This window comes from Thermobia domestica, chromosome 8, assembly GCF_964235325.1.
Source record: "Thermobia domestica chromosome 8, izTheDome1.hap1.1, whole genome shotgun sequence".
In the NCBI taxonomy this organism is placed as follows: domain Eukaryota; kingdom Metazoa; phylum Arthropoda; class Insecta; order Zygentoma; family Lepismatidae; genus Thermobia; species Thermobia domestica.
Window position 1 is genome coordinate 16814206 of NC_137461.1, and position 15806 is coordinate 16830011.

The 15806-nt window shown below is 37.1% G+C and overlaps 1 protein-coding gene across 1 annotated transcript in view; it reads right to left on the minus strand.

Moving 5' to 3' along the window:
• LOC145692720 (Na(+)/citrate cotransporter-like) overlaps positions 1-15806 on the minus strand; it is a 117207-nt gene that overhangs the window by 55986 nt on the left and 45415 nt on the right. The gene's annotated exons all lie outside the window — the stretch shown is intronic.

The following is a 15806-nucleotide window of genomic DNA, read 5'->3' on the forward strand; positions in this document are numbered from 1 at the left end:
ACCTAGTATAATATAATCACATAAATTGTTATATGGAGATTACTTTGAAAATAATCGTACCAACTTCTGAAAGAGATACTGTCGCATTACAAAGTGATAACAACGCACTTCAAGAATGGTGCAAAATCAACAAAGTATTGTTAGAGCCTGTCTATCTCAGGTGTGCCCTCGGAAAATATGCGAAACATACTTTGGCCCCACCCCCACCGCTCTCTTACGGAGGAAACCCTTCATTTGCTTAGGGAAAGTAGTGAATGACCTCAGCTATGTTGCCAATTTGTCATTCAATCGTTTGGTCTTGACGCACGGTTCGACTCAATAGTGAATGAGCTGTGAGCCAAACCGCTCGAGCCGTTGACAACCCTAAACCCGGGCCGAGCAGTTTTGAACATGTTTGCCCGACGCCCTATAGACCCCCTAACTTTTAACAATTTTTGACTTGGGCCCGAATACTTGCACCTCCGGAACTCAAACCCGGAACCTTGTATCCGATGTCCTTGACTCCTGAAGACTTCTCGACGACCAAAATCAACAGTCAATTAGTTTTAGTATTCAGATACAAACCGCCTATCTTTCATGATTATACGTGGTGTTGGTGTTGTTGTTGTTAATAATAATAATAATAATAATAATAATAATAATAATAATAATAATAATTTGTAATATTAGTAGTAGTATCATTGATAATGATATTGTCTATGTAGGATACTTGTAAAGAGTACTTGGAACTACACAGAGGATTTAGCTCAAATTGGCTCGTTTGGCTCAGCTCGACTCGAAACTCGACCCAAATTCGAGTCAAGTTGGAGGAAATTTTTCGAGTCGAGTTCCCGAGTCGAGAACAAAGATGTTTGTTTCGAGTCGAGTCGAGTTTCAAAGAAAACTTGCTCGTGCCCATTCCTAGATGTGGCAAATTTGATCGCGATCGGTCTGGTTGTTCAAGAGTTATAAAGTGACTTTCATTTTTATATGTATAGATAAAAAATCAGGCATCTATCTAAGATATGTCAAATACATAGGCCTCTTACAACTCTACTCACTGGAAGCTCTTGAAACTAGGAGAACTAACTCTCACTTGTGCTTTTCACATAACTTAATACATAGTTACATTTACTCTCAAAACCTACTATTTGAAATTTACTTTCACATATTCAACAACGTAACCCATCCTTGTCTAGTTGCCTTTCATCTAACGAAATAACATTCAAATGCATTAGATATATTCCCTGTTAGAAGAATGTGTGCTTTTTATAACAACGCAAGTTCGGCAAAATTAAAATGTGGATATATTCGGCTCATATAGAACGCCGTACGGAATTACCAAATGCAAATAATGTAGAACAGGTACAATGTATTTATAACATCTATAATCTATGCTACGTCTGCAACACTAATATTACGGGACATAATTGAACACTATTATTAAGGTTTGGGTACAAAACCTCGCGGCGACAACCTCGCGGACCAAAACCTCGCCTGGCCAAAACCTCGCCGCCCAAAAGGTCGCGGGACAAAATCTCGCCGGGCCAAAACCCCGCCTGGCCAAAACCTCGCCGCCCAAAACGTCGCGGGCCAAAATCTCGCGAGGCCAAAACCTCGCCTGACCAAAATCTCGCCACCCAAAACCTCGCGGGCCAAAATCTCGCCGGGCCAAAACCTCGCGCACCAAAATATCGCCATACCCAAAATCTCGCCTGACTAAAATGTAAATGTTCCAACAGATGATAAGGTTGACGGTATAAAAGACGCTGTTTCAGAAGAAGTATCACGGGTATTTGACCAATATGAAAATTCTATTTCTATATTAGAGGATTTCAATGTGAAGGTAGGGCGACAGGATGTTTTTAAACCGGTTATAGGGAAATAAAGTCTGCATAAGGAAAGTAATGACAACTAACGAGGTTAGTTTCGTGAACTTTGGAACACCCAAAAACTTAAAATTTTAACAAAAATCTAATAATATTTATGAAAATATGAAATAATTAGTTTTTACGACGTCTCTTGATTATGTCCTATAGGTTAAAGAAGACGTAGATGACCAGGATGAAGGAAATGATCGAATAAAGAAAGTGGGAGGAAACGAGAATAACCCGAGAAAGCCCACGCACACGATGTTCTGTATATTATTATTATTATTATTATTATTATTATTATTATTATTATTATTATTATTATTATTATTATTATTATTATTATTATTATTATTTGTAATGTGTAATTGCATATTAAGAAACACATTGGGTAAATTTTAAAGAAAAGTTTCATTCGCGGCGAGGTTTTGGCCCGGCGAGATTTTGGGCGGCGAGGTTTTGGCCCGGCGAGATTTTGTCCTGCGAGGTTTTGGCTCGGCGAGATTTTGTCCCGCGAGGTTTTGGGCGGCGAGGTTTTGGCCACACGAGGTTTTGGGCGGCGAGGTTTTGGCCACGCGAGGTTTTGGCCCGGCGAGATTTTGTCCCGCGAGGTTTTGGCCGGCGAGGTTTTGGGCGGCGAGGTTTCGGCCGCGAGATTTTGTCCGTATCCCTATTATTAAGGTTTAGGAGGGAGTATCGTAAAGTTTTAATTATCACCAGGAAGTTACTAAGATATGATGATGAAATTCTGTCAGTGTTATACTTGGTTGTTATGTGCATGATGTTAAGGAAATTAGCTCCTAATGATTGTTTATTTTTTACAGGGTGTGCCAAAAGTGACCAAAGTAAAAGATGGATAAGATTTAAGCTCGCAGCGTGATAAAGTTCCTGCATTTTATGGATAATAATACCAGATATATTCATTTTGGCCTCCGGGTCATACTGATATATCCACTTTTCATCCATGTTTTACCAGATGCCTGATCCATCTTCTTCTAACAGCGTCAATATCTGTTGCGAAAGGTGAGTTTTGCTTTTGAAAACATGTCAGCAAACGAGGAACCCAGTGCACAGATACCTTAGACATGTAAAGTTTGTCATGGATAATTTTCCACACACTACCATAACAGAGACCAGTCTCATTTATAATCGTTTGTGTGGTTACACGTCTGTCTTCGAGGATTAAACACTCCACTTTCTTCTCAGTGGCCACACCGTCCGTCAGAAATGGTCTTCTTGGTCTTGGATCACCTGTGAGGAACATTTATGACCAGTTTTTACAATAGTGTCATAAGGTGGACAATCATCGCCATACATAGCCTTCATCTCATCATGAATTTGTCATTATTACCCTTCAAATACAGGAAATTTATCACACTGCGAGCTTCAATTTTATCCATCTTGCACTTTGGTCACTTTTGGCATACCATGTAAAAAAAAAATTAACAATCATTAGGAGCTAATTTTCTTAACATCATCACATAAGAACCCAACATAACACTAACAAATTTTCATCATCATATCTTAAGTTCCTGGTGATACTTAAAATTTTACGATACCTCATGGGTGTCATTTAGGGGGCAGGAGGAGCTCCTCAAGAGTTTAAAGAACGCATATATTTTAATCGATTTCTACTAATATACTAGTACAAAACGTGAAAGTCTTACGTCGGTGGTGTTTTGCCCCCTCAAGTGAAGTCTGAAATGACGCTCTTGCGATACCCCCTAGTACTTCTGTCGTGTTCAAATAAAAATTGTATATATTTTGCACCCCCCACATTTTGATTCTACCTTTCTCCCACACAAGATAAAAAATTTTCTAGAAGCAGCCCTGGTTTGATATGCTATCAAAATGTCATGCATATTTTATTCTGTTGGGTCTCAGATGTCATAATGAAAGTGTTTCTCCAATTATTGCCAATTACTTGATTTGGAAATAGTCGCGTGGTTGTATGCAAAAATCATTTTCCAGTATTTGCCGTTACCTGCCAAACAACAAAAGTTATGCTGTATAATAACGTTGCAATGTACTCAATTCGTTAGGAAAACAATTAATATTATTGTTATTATGAATTGAGCTTTTCTTTCTCGAAGGTATAGTCATAATACCGATTTCAAAGGAAAGATAAAAGAAGAATATTTCTGTTCCTGGTACTGGTAATACTGCTTCTAAAGCTACGGCACGGAGTTGTCAAGCCGCAATTACAGCAATTAAGATAAAAAGTTATGAAATTTCCATAGATCAAAGCATGATTCTAAGGTCAAAAAACACAATGGATGTTATTTAAGTACTCATACTTCATGTACTGATAAATGTAAAAAGTTACGAAAAGAAGTATTTACTCTGTAATATGACTTCTATGTTATGTAGATGCAAGTCCTTGTGAAGTTTGGAAAATTCCCAAATTGAGAGCATTTTTTATTATTGTGTTAAAAAGACAGAAACGGTCACTTAATTAACGGTGCTCTCGTGGAATGTAGCAAACCATTTACTTTAAGGTTCTTTCTGACTACATGAAAGAATACGAAATATACTACCTACTTGACCAACTCAAAGTACCTTCAGCTATGATAGATCGTATCATCATCATCATCATAGGTATTCTGCTATTATTGGCAGGTCACTTCCCGATGCACCTCAGTCAAGGGCGCCGATCCTGGGAGGCCGGAGGGCCCGGGCCCCCGAAAGCTCATGTGGGCCCCCTATTATATTTAAGAATATACAATATTTGGCATAATTTGAATGTAATTTCTCTTAAAATCCTCATATATATACCTTCTGCATCTGAATGCCCCCCCCCCCCAAATTTACAGAGAAATCGGCGCCCTTGACCTCAGTCTTCAGTTAATCTCTTTGTCCTCAAATACGATTTTTCTGTTTTAATGCGTCCATCAATTGTAGCATCTCTCGCCCCTTCCTTTTCTTGCTGCCACCGTATCGTCTATAATATCGCTCATAATACAGTTCCCTTCTCAGTCAGGGTGGCCCAAAGCAATTTTTGCGCCCCGTGCAGAAGCACCGTTTGCCTCCCTCATTCTCCAGGAAGAACAAATCTTAAAAGCCACGATTTTAAATATGCTACCCCATTATGAATACTCAGAAAGACCTAAATAGGCCTACAATCTCGTCTGTTTTCTATATTTAAAAATTATCTATTATGTTAGCAGGGCCGTGCCGTGCAAAATCAGCGCCCGGGGCGAGAGTATACGACGGCACCCCATACTTATATTCCAAGCAATTTTTCCTACCTTTTTTCCTTTTTCTCTAGAATTTTCGCCCCCCTTACTTCGGCGCCCGGGGCCGTCGCCCCGCTCGCCCCTCCCCCACGGCACGGCCCTGTATGTTAGTAAAAGATAAAGCAAACTCACCTGAAAGATGGTAATCCTTTTTACAGAACTGAATATCGAACTTTAATCTCAATATATCAGTTTGCAATTCCAGTACAACGCTCTACCGCGGTGGCTCAGTGGTAGAGCGTTCACCCCTGGTGCATGGGGTCCTTGGTTCGATCCCAGCTCGCACCAAGTGAGTTTGGTGGTGGACAAATACCGAGTGCTTAGTTTTTCTCGGAGTTCTCCCGTTTCTTCCCACTTTCTTCATTCCACCATTTCATTCATTTTACGTAAAATTTAAAGATTTTTTTTTTTTTTATCGCAACATCCCTTTGGTCTGGACACTGGCAAGGCGCATTATGTTAAATGAAAATGCAGTGTTTACAGTTCAGCAAGCTGCTCGAACAGAGCGTAAGCGTAACGACCACATTGTTGTGTGAGGGAACCTAGCACAATTCGAATCCGTTTTCTAATAGTACTGTATTATTGATATGGTGAAAGCCTGTGAACTGATAACATTGCTTTTTCATTTAACATATGGCACCTTACCAGTGTGTAGCCAAAACGCATGGTGTGATTGGAAAGAATCCACCATTTTAGATTGATAACTAACTATTTACTTCCAATGGAATAGCATGTGAACTGGCAATATTGTTTTTTCATTTAATATACGGCGGCTTATCCGTGTGCAACCAAAAGGGATGGCGTGAATGAAAAGAACCCACCATTTTACAGTGATATCTACTTATTTCCAATGGAACAACCTGCGAACTGACAACATTGCTTTTTCATTTACATAATATGCGGCGCGTTACAGTGTGCAATCAAAAGAGGTGGTGAGATTGGAAAGAATCCACCGTTTTAGATTGATAACTAATTCGAATAATTTCTCTCTTTTTTTCATTTTTTCGTATCTTTATTCATAACAAAATTAGCCTGTTTCCGGACTTTTTGATACTTCTCGTATATAAGTTCAAATAAAAGCCTGATTCCCTAAAGTATCCAATCCTTCAAGAAACGGAATGTCTCGAAAATCTTCATATTTTTTAATATTATTTTGAAGAAAGTATTCACTCAGAAATAGCCTTGAAACTAATTCCAGCATTTATTAATTTAAAAAGGTACAGAGCGCATAAACTTAATATATGTAGTTAATCTTTCGACCTCAAGATTTAATTTTTAGCTCAATTCAGTTAATCAAAACTAATAATTAATGTTGTGATATTTGATTGTACTTCAAATATAATAATAATAATAATAATAATAATAATAATAATAATAATAATAATAATAATAATAATAATAATAATAATAATAATAATAATAATAATAGATTATTTAGTTTGTATCAAAGCAGCTCACTGTACGATAAATACACTCCTCACTTCACTCTAATTACATAGTTGTTCAGGAGCCTGGGCTTTCCATCCCCTCAAATGAAAGCTGAAAGATTGTTTGATACATGCTGACTATTATAGGAGAATCGTGTATTTTGTCTCGACTCGAATTTCGAGACACCAAGCATTCTCCAAACGTTGTCGACGTTGTTTTGAAACACCCTGTATAATAGCACTTCTATCGTGGTTCCTCTTATCAAAGATGTCATATCATATTCCTTGTGAGATTTCGCTCAGTCATTGTGGTTCACTTCTTGTAAACAGTATTACCCTATGTATTGTGTATTTACACAACGCAATGTGGAGATGCCTTTAATATACGACTATACTGCATTTAATAGTATTTAGTCTTTATCTAATTACGTTAATCTTAGGAGACTCTTGTTATGGAGAATTCCTCTGTTCCATAATTTTCCTGGAATTTCCTTGAGACCAAAACACAAGAGATATTAGTAAGGCCTTCACTGAAGAAAAAGAAAGTAATAACATCTAGAAGGAAGGGTAGAAGATTAAAAGGGAAAAAAGAAAAAGACTCATAATGATAATAATAATAATATTAAACAAGGAAACAGCACCATAAAACATGTGTCATACAAACACAGAGACGCTTATGCTGGTCACGATTATCATGTATCGGGGTCTTACCGCGTGCTTTTCTAACTGGAAATTCTTTCATGAATTATTTAAGAAGTTGCCACACTAAACCAAAGCAAGTTATAGGACAACATTTTTTCCCTTCAAACTTATCACGAAATTGTTTAAGTAATAATAATAATAATAATAATAATAATAATAATAATAATAATAATAATAATAATAATAATAATAATAATAATATACCAAACCACTGTTAGACAAATGTCTCCAAGTCTGTTCTCTACAGTTATCTATCTTGAGCATTTTTTTTTTCGCGTTACTTCGAGGTGATTCTTGACTTCATCGCATCATTTTGTATGCCGACGTCTTCTATAGGCCCCTTCTCATATCTTGGTGCCAATTCAAGGACTGATTTTGTTCGCTGGTATCGTAAAATTTTCATTTTTATGTTGAAATAAAATCTTTCAGTTTTACGTTCCATGGTTATGCCCTTTAGGCCAGTGGTTCTCAAAGTGGAGTCCCCGATGCCTAAAATTTAGAGATGCGCACGAGACAAGATTTGTGACTGTCTCGTCTCGAAAATGTGCTATAAAAGTGATGTCTCGACTCGAAAAATGTATATTTCTCTATTGGAAGAACCGTGTCTCGACTCGAATTTTGTCAGGAAAATTATGTCTCGACTCGTCTCGTGCGCATCCCTACCAAAATTTGAAATATGTTGTAATAAAATGGAACTCACAGGTGTTATACAAGAAGTATGTTTAAGAAACTGCAGATGTGGGCAGTACGAGTACAAAACAATAACTATCCATAGTGCTCAAAGATTTCATTGATTCTTCAGGTGAAAAGCTCTCTGCTGAAATGCACAAAACACTTATAGGATACTTAAGAGCATTAGCTACAAGTTTTTGAGAATATAATGCAGAAATCCATGACATACAATGTTTGAATCTTTCTAACACAGAACAAGAACAGCTATTAGAACTATCCTGCGATACTTCATGGAAAAAGTTCTCAAAGAAAATGAATTTCGTAGCTTTTGGTTGCATGTGTGCTGTGAGTATGAAGAGTTGTCTGAAAAGTTACTGCAACATCTGATATCTATTCCTACCATTTAATTATGTGGGCAGACCTTTTCTGCTCTTTGCAGCATTAACACCTTAAAGCGAAATCGTCTTAACGTGAAATCGGACCTAAGATTGATGGTGACAAAGCTTGTTCCAAATTTCAATGCAGGCCCGTATCCAGGGGGGTCTAGGGGACGCCCCCTTAAATTTTTGCTGGCCCCCCTAAAATTTTCACTGTAGGCTTGTAAATGAACTATAATATGGTGATGAATTATCATATGATAGGATCGACCCCCCCCCCCCAACTTCAGCCGGGCCTCCGTACATTTTTGGGCTTGCTACGGGCCTTTTTAAATGCAATTATGGAAAAACACATTAGTGATCCCACATTTGAGAACGTTGCTTATCAAGTGAATTTCCTCTTTGAAAAAATGATTTTTAGTCTTGATAATTTCTGTATTTTCAATTGAAATGTCCTTCACTAGGAAACAATCATGTGTCTAGAATAAATTACTTATTGCATTATTTTTCTTGATTTTTTTTTTTTTTTTTTTGGCGAGTGGTTATTCTAATTAGTATATTTTTAATACCTGTGAAATTTTAGACAAGGAGGTCTGCAGAGCATTTTCCGAATGAACAGAGGGCCCTCGTTATCGGCAAGTTTAAGAACTACTGCTTTAAGCTAAGGACAGGGATGATTTAAGGCAAGTGAATCATGATGAAAGAATTGGTGGAATGAGAATGCGGAAGGAAAAGGACGTACCACAAGAAAACCCATGGATACGATGTTGTCCATCATAAATTTACTTGGTCGGGAATCGAACCAAAGATCCCATGGACCAGAGATAAGTTATCTACCATTGAGCCATCATCTCATTTTTATGGGTGTTAGCGCCCAAAGGTACACTTATCTTTTGGTTCACTGTCGTTTATATATATTTTTTCATTCCAAAGTTTAAAACACAAAACCCCATTCTAGTTTAACAATAAGACCACAGTGAACTCATTTACGAGATTTTGCAAGGCAGCGACATATATAGAGCACTCTGTGAAAAAAAAGAAAAGAAAGAAAGAAAGAAAAGAAAAAAAGATAACTATCTTTAAAGGTACACTGGGCGCTAACGAGTTAACTGAGCGTTAACGGTACTGGTACCGGTACATTAGGCATTAACGAGTTAAAGATACAGTATCCTTAATCTGCACTCTGCAGTGTACTTTAAAGGTACACTGGGCATTAACGAGTTAAAGATACAGTATCCTTAATCTGCACTCTGCAGTGTACTTTAAAGGTACACTGGGCATTAACGAGTTAAAGATACAGTATCCTTAATCTGCACTCTGCAGTGTACTTTAAAGGTACACTGGGCATTAACGAGTTAAAGATACAGTATCCTTAATCTGCACTTTGCAGTGTACTTTAAAGGTACACTGGGCATTAACGAGTTAAAGATACAGTATTCTTAATCTGCACTTTGCAGTGTACTTTAAAGGTACACTGGGCATTAACGAGTTAAAGATACAGTATCCTTAATCTGCACTCTGCAGTGTACTTTAAGGTACACTGGGCATTAACGAGTTTAAGATACAGTATCCTTAATCTGCACTCTGCAGTGTACTTTAAAGGTACACTGGGCATTAACGAGTTAAAGATGCAGTATGCTTAATCTGCACTCTGCAGTGTACTTTAAAGGTACACTGGGCATTAACGAGTTTAAGATACAGTATCCTTAATCTGCACTCTGCAGTGTACTTTAAAGGTACACTGGGCATTAACGAGTTTAAGATACAGTATCCTTAATCTGCACTCTGCAGTGTACTTTAAAGGTACACTGGGCATTAACGAGTTAAAGATACAGTATCCTTAATCTGCACTCTGTATTATGGTTCAGACGACAAAATTTAGGCATACTTTAATTTGCTGAACAAAATTTATATGATAAACAGTGCACTGGTTCGTGTAAAATATTTAAGAACAAAAGATCATAAAATCATCCTATTGACAAGGTTAATTCTTTTAAGTTAAACTTGATTATTTAATGATTAAATTTTGTTCAAGTGTTATGTGTATATTGACCTAGATGTATTTTCCTTTTAGCATGACAAGCACATTTTTATAAAAAGAATGAATGATATTTTAATCGAAAGCTTAAAAATAAAGGAACTGGGAATTCTCACACTTCTGTTCTTATCAGATTGACATAACAAGTACTTCATGTGAAATATAAACATTAATCTCCTGACATTCTGTTTGACAATCTAATTTGACATTCTGTTTCTTGCAAGTAATGTGATCGGTTTTAAATCACGGTGACATATCACACTGTCACAGACAAGGCAGGTGATCCACGTAGTTTTTGCTGAGTGTATGATGTAGTGGACAAAAACCAAACTTTTCCCAAGCGTAATAAGTGCATACAATAAGTATCTTCTGTTACTGACTCAATAAAAGGTAAAAAAAGACAATTCCATAACCTTGTAAACATTTTCTTCAAGGTTTATTACGGTAGTTACAAAGGATTTACTTTTATTGGTTGGGTCAAAGTACAGAGATTAATGGATTAACATTGAAAACAGCACAAAACTACGTCATTGAGGGATAAACAATTTAAAATATATGGATTTGTGTGGTCAAGGTCAAGTTGAAGGTATATCATAGAAAAGTCATTGTGATTTATAAACTAGTGTCATAGTGTCATACCAGACCGACGGGATCGAACTAGACACTTTTTTAAAAAAATTTTAAAGTTATTTTCATGCCAAATCATTTGATTAGATATCATCAACAATTTCAGATGTTTAATCAGCTTTACTAACATAAATAAATTGTTAGCAGCGGAGGACTAATTACACGCTAGCGTCCCTTTCATGTCAGATTCGAAATGGCTCAATCCTAATCGTTTGATCAACATTGCTAACAGAAATGAAATCTTTGAGTTTTACGTCCCACGATTATGCCGGTTAGGCTAAAGGAGACGGTGATGATGAGTGATGAATGAAAATGGTGGAATGAAAAAAGTGGGAGGAAACGGAAGAACCCCGAAAAAAACCACGCACACGGTGTTTGTCCACCACAAAGTTCACTTGGCGGGGGCTGGGATCGAACCCGGGACCCCAAGCACCAGAGAGCATTGCTAACAGAGCTATAGAGATTAGAAAAGAAATCATTGATCAAACCTGATCAAACGATTAGCATCGAGAAATTGCGAATCTGACGTGAAGGGGGACTAGCGCGTAGTAAGCCCTCCTATCCCCCTCTACTAAATATAACTTATATCTTTGTTAGTAAAGCTGATCAAACGTTAAATTGTTGATCATACCTGATCAAACGAAGACCAAACGATTGGCATGATCAAGAGTTGAGTTGATTTTGAGTTTGTCCCTTTCAGCAGCGAGGATGACAGATCTACTGTGATTAACGTGGAATCCGAACCACATGAGCTCCCGCCGGCAATCAAACCCGGGTCTCCCACGCCAAAGGCCTGTACGCTAACCGCTTAGCCACGAAGGAGATCTGGCATGATAAAGAGTTGAAGAGGAGGTATAGGGGGCTAGACGCTAAGTTTATTGTAGAATTTAAAGTTTCTTGTTATGAAAAATATAGACAAAAATTACGAATCTCTTTCATCACTAATGGGTCACAACAAAACTTTCAAATTCCGTTCATTCTATATAACGGAATCTACTGAAAACAAATGATGCCGAAAATACGTCATATAGTCTATCTATCCATTCCAATTATCTTGATCAATGTTACCAGAGCCACTTAATTTATTCTCCAAGCCACGTTAAATTTTTTGCTCAAGATCTCCACCATTTAAGTCCATATATTTGCTTTAAATGGTTTCATACTGAAATGTTTATATAAATGTCCGATTTTGTTTAGTAAATAAATGTTATGAGAAATATTACTCGAAATAAATGCTGTTCTAACAAGTCTTCACAGATGATTAGAAATAAAAGGTACGGGCCACCGCACTAGATTAGGGATGGGCACGAGCGAGTTCGAGGGAGTTTTGATTAAAACTTGAATCGACTCGAAACAGACGTCTTCGAGCTCGTTTCGAGTCGAGTCGAGCCAAATCGAGCCAAATGCTGTGTGTAGTTTCAAGTACTTTCTTCAAGTATCATACATAGACAATAATATTACTATCAATGATACTACTACAATATATTATTATTATTATTATTATTATTATTATTACATTATGTATAAACATGAAATATAGGTGGTTTGTATCTGAATACTAAAAACTAGTTGACTGCTGATCTCGGGAGTCGTGAAGTCTAGGACGCAAGGACATCGTTCACGAGGTGCTGGGTTTGAGTTCCGGAGGAGCAAGTATCCGGGCTCGAACCAAAAATCGTTAAAAGTTAGAGGGCGCCGGCCACACACATTCAAAACTGCTTGGTCCGAGTTTAGGGTTTTCAACGACTCGGCTCACAGCTCATTCCCTATCGAGCCGAGCCAACAGCTAACCCACCTAAACCGACACCAGCCGAAACAAACCGAGCTGATGGCTCACCCCAACCGAGCCGGCTCGAGACGATGGGTCACCTGAGCAGAGTCGGTGCCTCATCTTAACCAAGCCAGCTCGACCTGTTCGCTCAGTTGAACCGAGCTAAGCCGGTTAACATTCCTACACGGGTTGGGCTTCTACTTCAGCTCAAAACTTTCACCGTACAGGTCTCAGCCTTGGTGGTGGGAATTATAGTATACTGTTGTTAGTGCTCACGACATTTGAGGCTGTGTTTTATAATAATCCATTGTCGTCTTGTTAATCGAGACGAGGCGAGATGCGAGCAGTGTCTCACTTCGTGAGCAACACTAAAAATATTTCACATTACTGCTTACATTTCTCATAGCTTTCGCTTTCCAGTCGAAACAGGCAATGATTTCAAAACGAGCTAAACGAGCGAGACAGTTTTCAAACTCGACTCGACTCGAAACTCGACCTCAAAACAGTGACTCGGCTCGGAACTCGACTCGAGAAAATTACCTTTGACTCGACTCGAATTCGCTTCAAGTTTCGAGTCGAGTCGAGTTTTAGCTTGACTCGTTTCCGTCCCTACACTAGATATTCTGACTCCAAGTCCTTAAATTAATTATATTGTGTTGCAGTTATTAATGAAACATTTTCTTGTGAAATACGAATAAAATTTAAAGGCATTTTCGGTAAACTTTACCGAAAGAAAACTAAATTCTAAAAATAAACTTCCCTTGTAATTTTTAAAAATAAAAAGTAACTTATACCATATGCTAGAGTTATTAATGAAGTATTTGTTTATAAAAAATAATAAAATCGCTAGAGTGGAATTTTACAAATTTGTTAAAAACTCATTCCAAAAGTAAACTACCCCTTGTGGAGGTCCTCACACAGTAATACAGTACTGGCACAATTATTATGGATTTTTGAAAAAAAAAAAATAATAATTTTTCTACAAAAACGCTATTTAAGCAAACAAATAATAATGCAAATCAATTTTATTCACAAATAATGAGTACGTCAATAGTAAACAACTATTGTAATATTTAGTTTGTTCACTCTTTGCATTAAGTGCTTTAACACGTCTGGCTGTTCCAGTGATCAACTTTCTGCACAATTTTCTGATTCTACCTGAATGAACCCATACTTTGATAAGACGTTGTATGAGTTCTGTTTTGGTCGTTATGGGAACTTTATGTCTTTCATCTTTCAATACAGACCATAAACTCTCAATCGGATTCATATCCGGGGAATTTTCAGGCCATGAGAGCACTTCTACACTATTTTCTTCAAACCAGGTCTTCACTGACCTTGCCGTGTGACACGGGACAGAGTCCTGCTGAAAAATCCAAGGTCTATCCGCAAACCAGTCCCTTGTTTGAGATAGCAAACGTTTTTGTAGTACTTCTTTGTACTTATACTGGTCCATGGTGCCATCAACAATCTCCAAACGACTTGTTCCATGCACAGAAATGGCTCCCCAGACCATGACCTTCTGAGGGAATTTTACAGTTTTCTTTAAACATTCTGATGTAAATTGCTCACCTGATCGCCTTCTTACAGTCTGCACACGGTCGTCAAGCATTGCAATGGTAGACTTGTCAGAGAACACAAAATAAGGCATCGAACAGCTGAAGAAAGTGATGGAAGCAATTGAATAACGAATAGACTTTAATGACATGAAAGTCTGCAAGGCTTAAAATTGGAAGTAAAGTTTAATATTTTGCATAATTTTAATCGTTTGTGTTATTAACGTTTTTACATGAATATTTTAAACTCTTACCTTCTCCCATTGCTCAGATTTCCAGTCAACGTGAGCCTCTTCCCAGGCCTTACGAATCTGTTTCATCTTGTCAGTAAGACGAGGCTTTTTTCTGGGACGATATGCTTTTAGTCCACCTTCCAATAGTCTCTTATTTACTGTTCTGCGAGCAATGGCAATGCCCTCTGCTTCAAGTTGGTTGGAAATCATTCTGCAAGATGTTCTTCTGTTGTTAATTGCCATTTTAATTATTTTTCTGTCCATTCTCGGTGTTGTTTTCTTAGGTCTACCACATTTTCCAACCCTATTTGGTACCAAACTGTAGCCATATTCCAATTTCTTCTTTATATTACTGACGGTTTGAGTTGAAACTTTAAGTTTCTTCGCTATTTCTTTCTGTTTTAAGGTGGTTTCTTACAATAAAACACTAATCTGTCCAACCTTGCGAGGACACAAATCACGAACTTTGCCCATGTCTGCTCACATTAGAAAATCTGAACAAAAAAAGTTGGCATTAAACTTAAATGCACAAATACACAGAACTAAAGTGATCACATGCAAATGACAGGCAGACAATGCAATAAACACACATTTCTCCACGCAAATGCCAGACTATTACTGAGCTCTGTCCAGACAATGCAATGATTGTTTCAGGGTTATTAGACGTTTTCTCTCTGTATTGCCAGACACTTCAATATAAGACTGTAAAACCCACTTAAAATAACTAATAAATATTTGTTTGGTACTGGTGTGGTAAAGTAAATAAAGTATTAGTTAATAAAATTGTTTGCAAGACATTTTTGCACAAAAGTTTTGTTTTTATCAAAAATCCATAATAATTGTGCCAGTACTGTATATGCAACATTATAAGAATGATAATGAAATATTTATTTGTGAAATTATACGATATATATGATCAAAATGTCCCGTCTAATCTTTGTGAAAGTAGTCTGAAAATAAACTCATCCTCAAGAGAAAACTACCAACTGTGATTTTGTTTTTTCGTAAGAGTAATTTTCACATTATTATAGTTATTCATGAAACATTTATTTACGAAATATGGATAAAATCACCTGAGTCGTTTTTGAGAAAATTGCCCCCCCCCCCCAAAAAAAAAAAAATAAATCTCCCCAAGAATAAACTACTACTGCTTGACTTTTCCCAGAAAAATTACTTATATCACGAGATTTTTAGAAAATTGATTTATAGGGTGATTTATGAAATATAAACGAAATATATTGACTTTAATTCCTTAATTTATTAAGCTTTTGTTATTACAAAAATGCCACAATCAATTAAAGTTACCTGAAAATATGG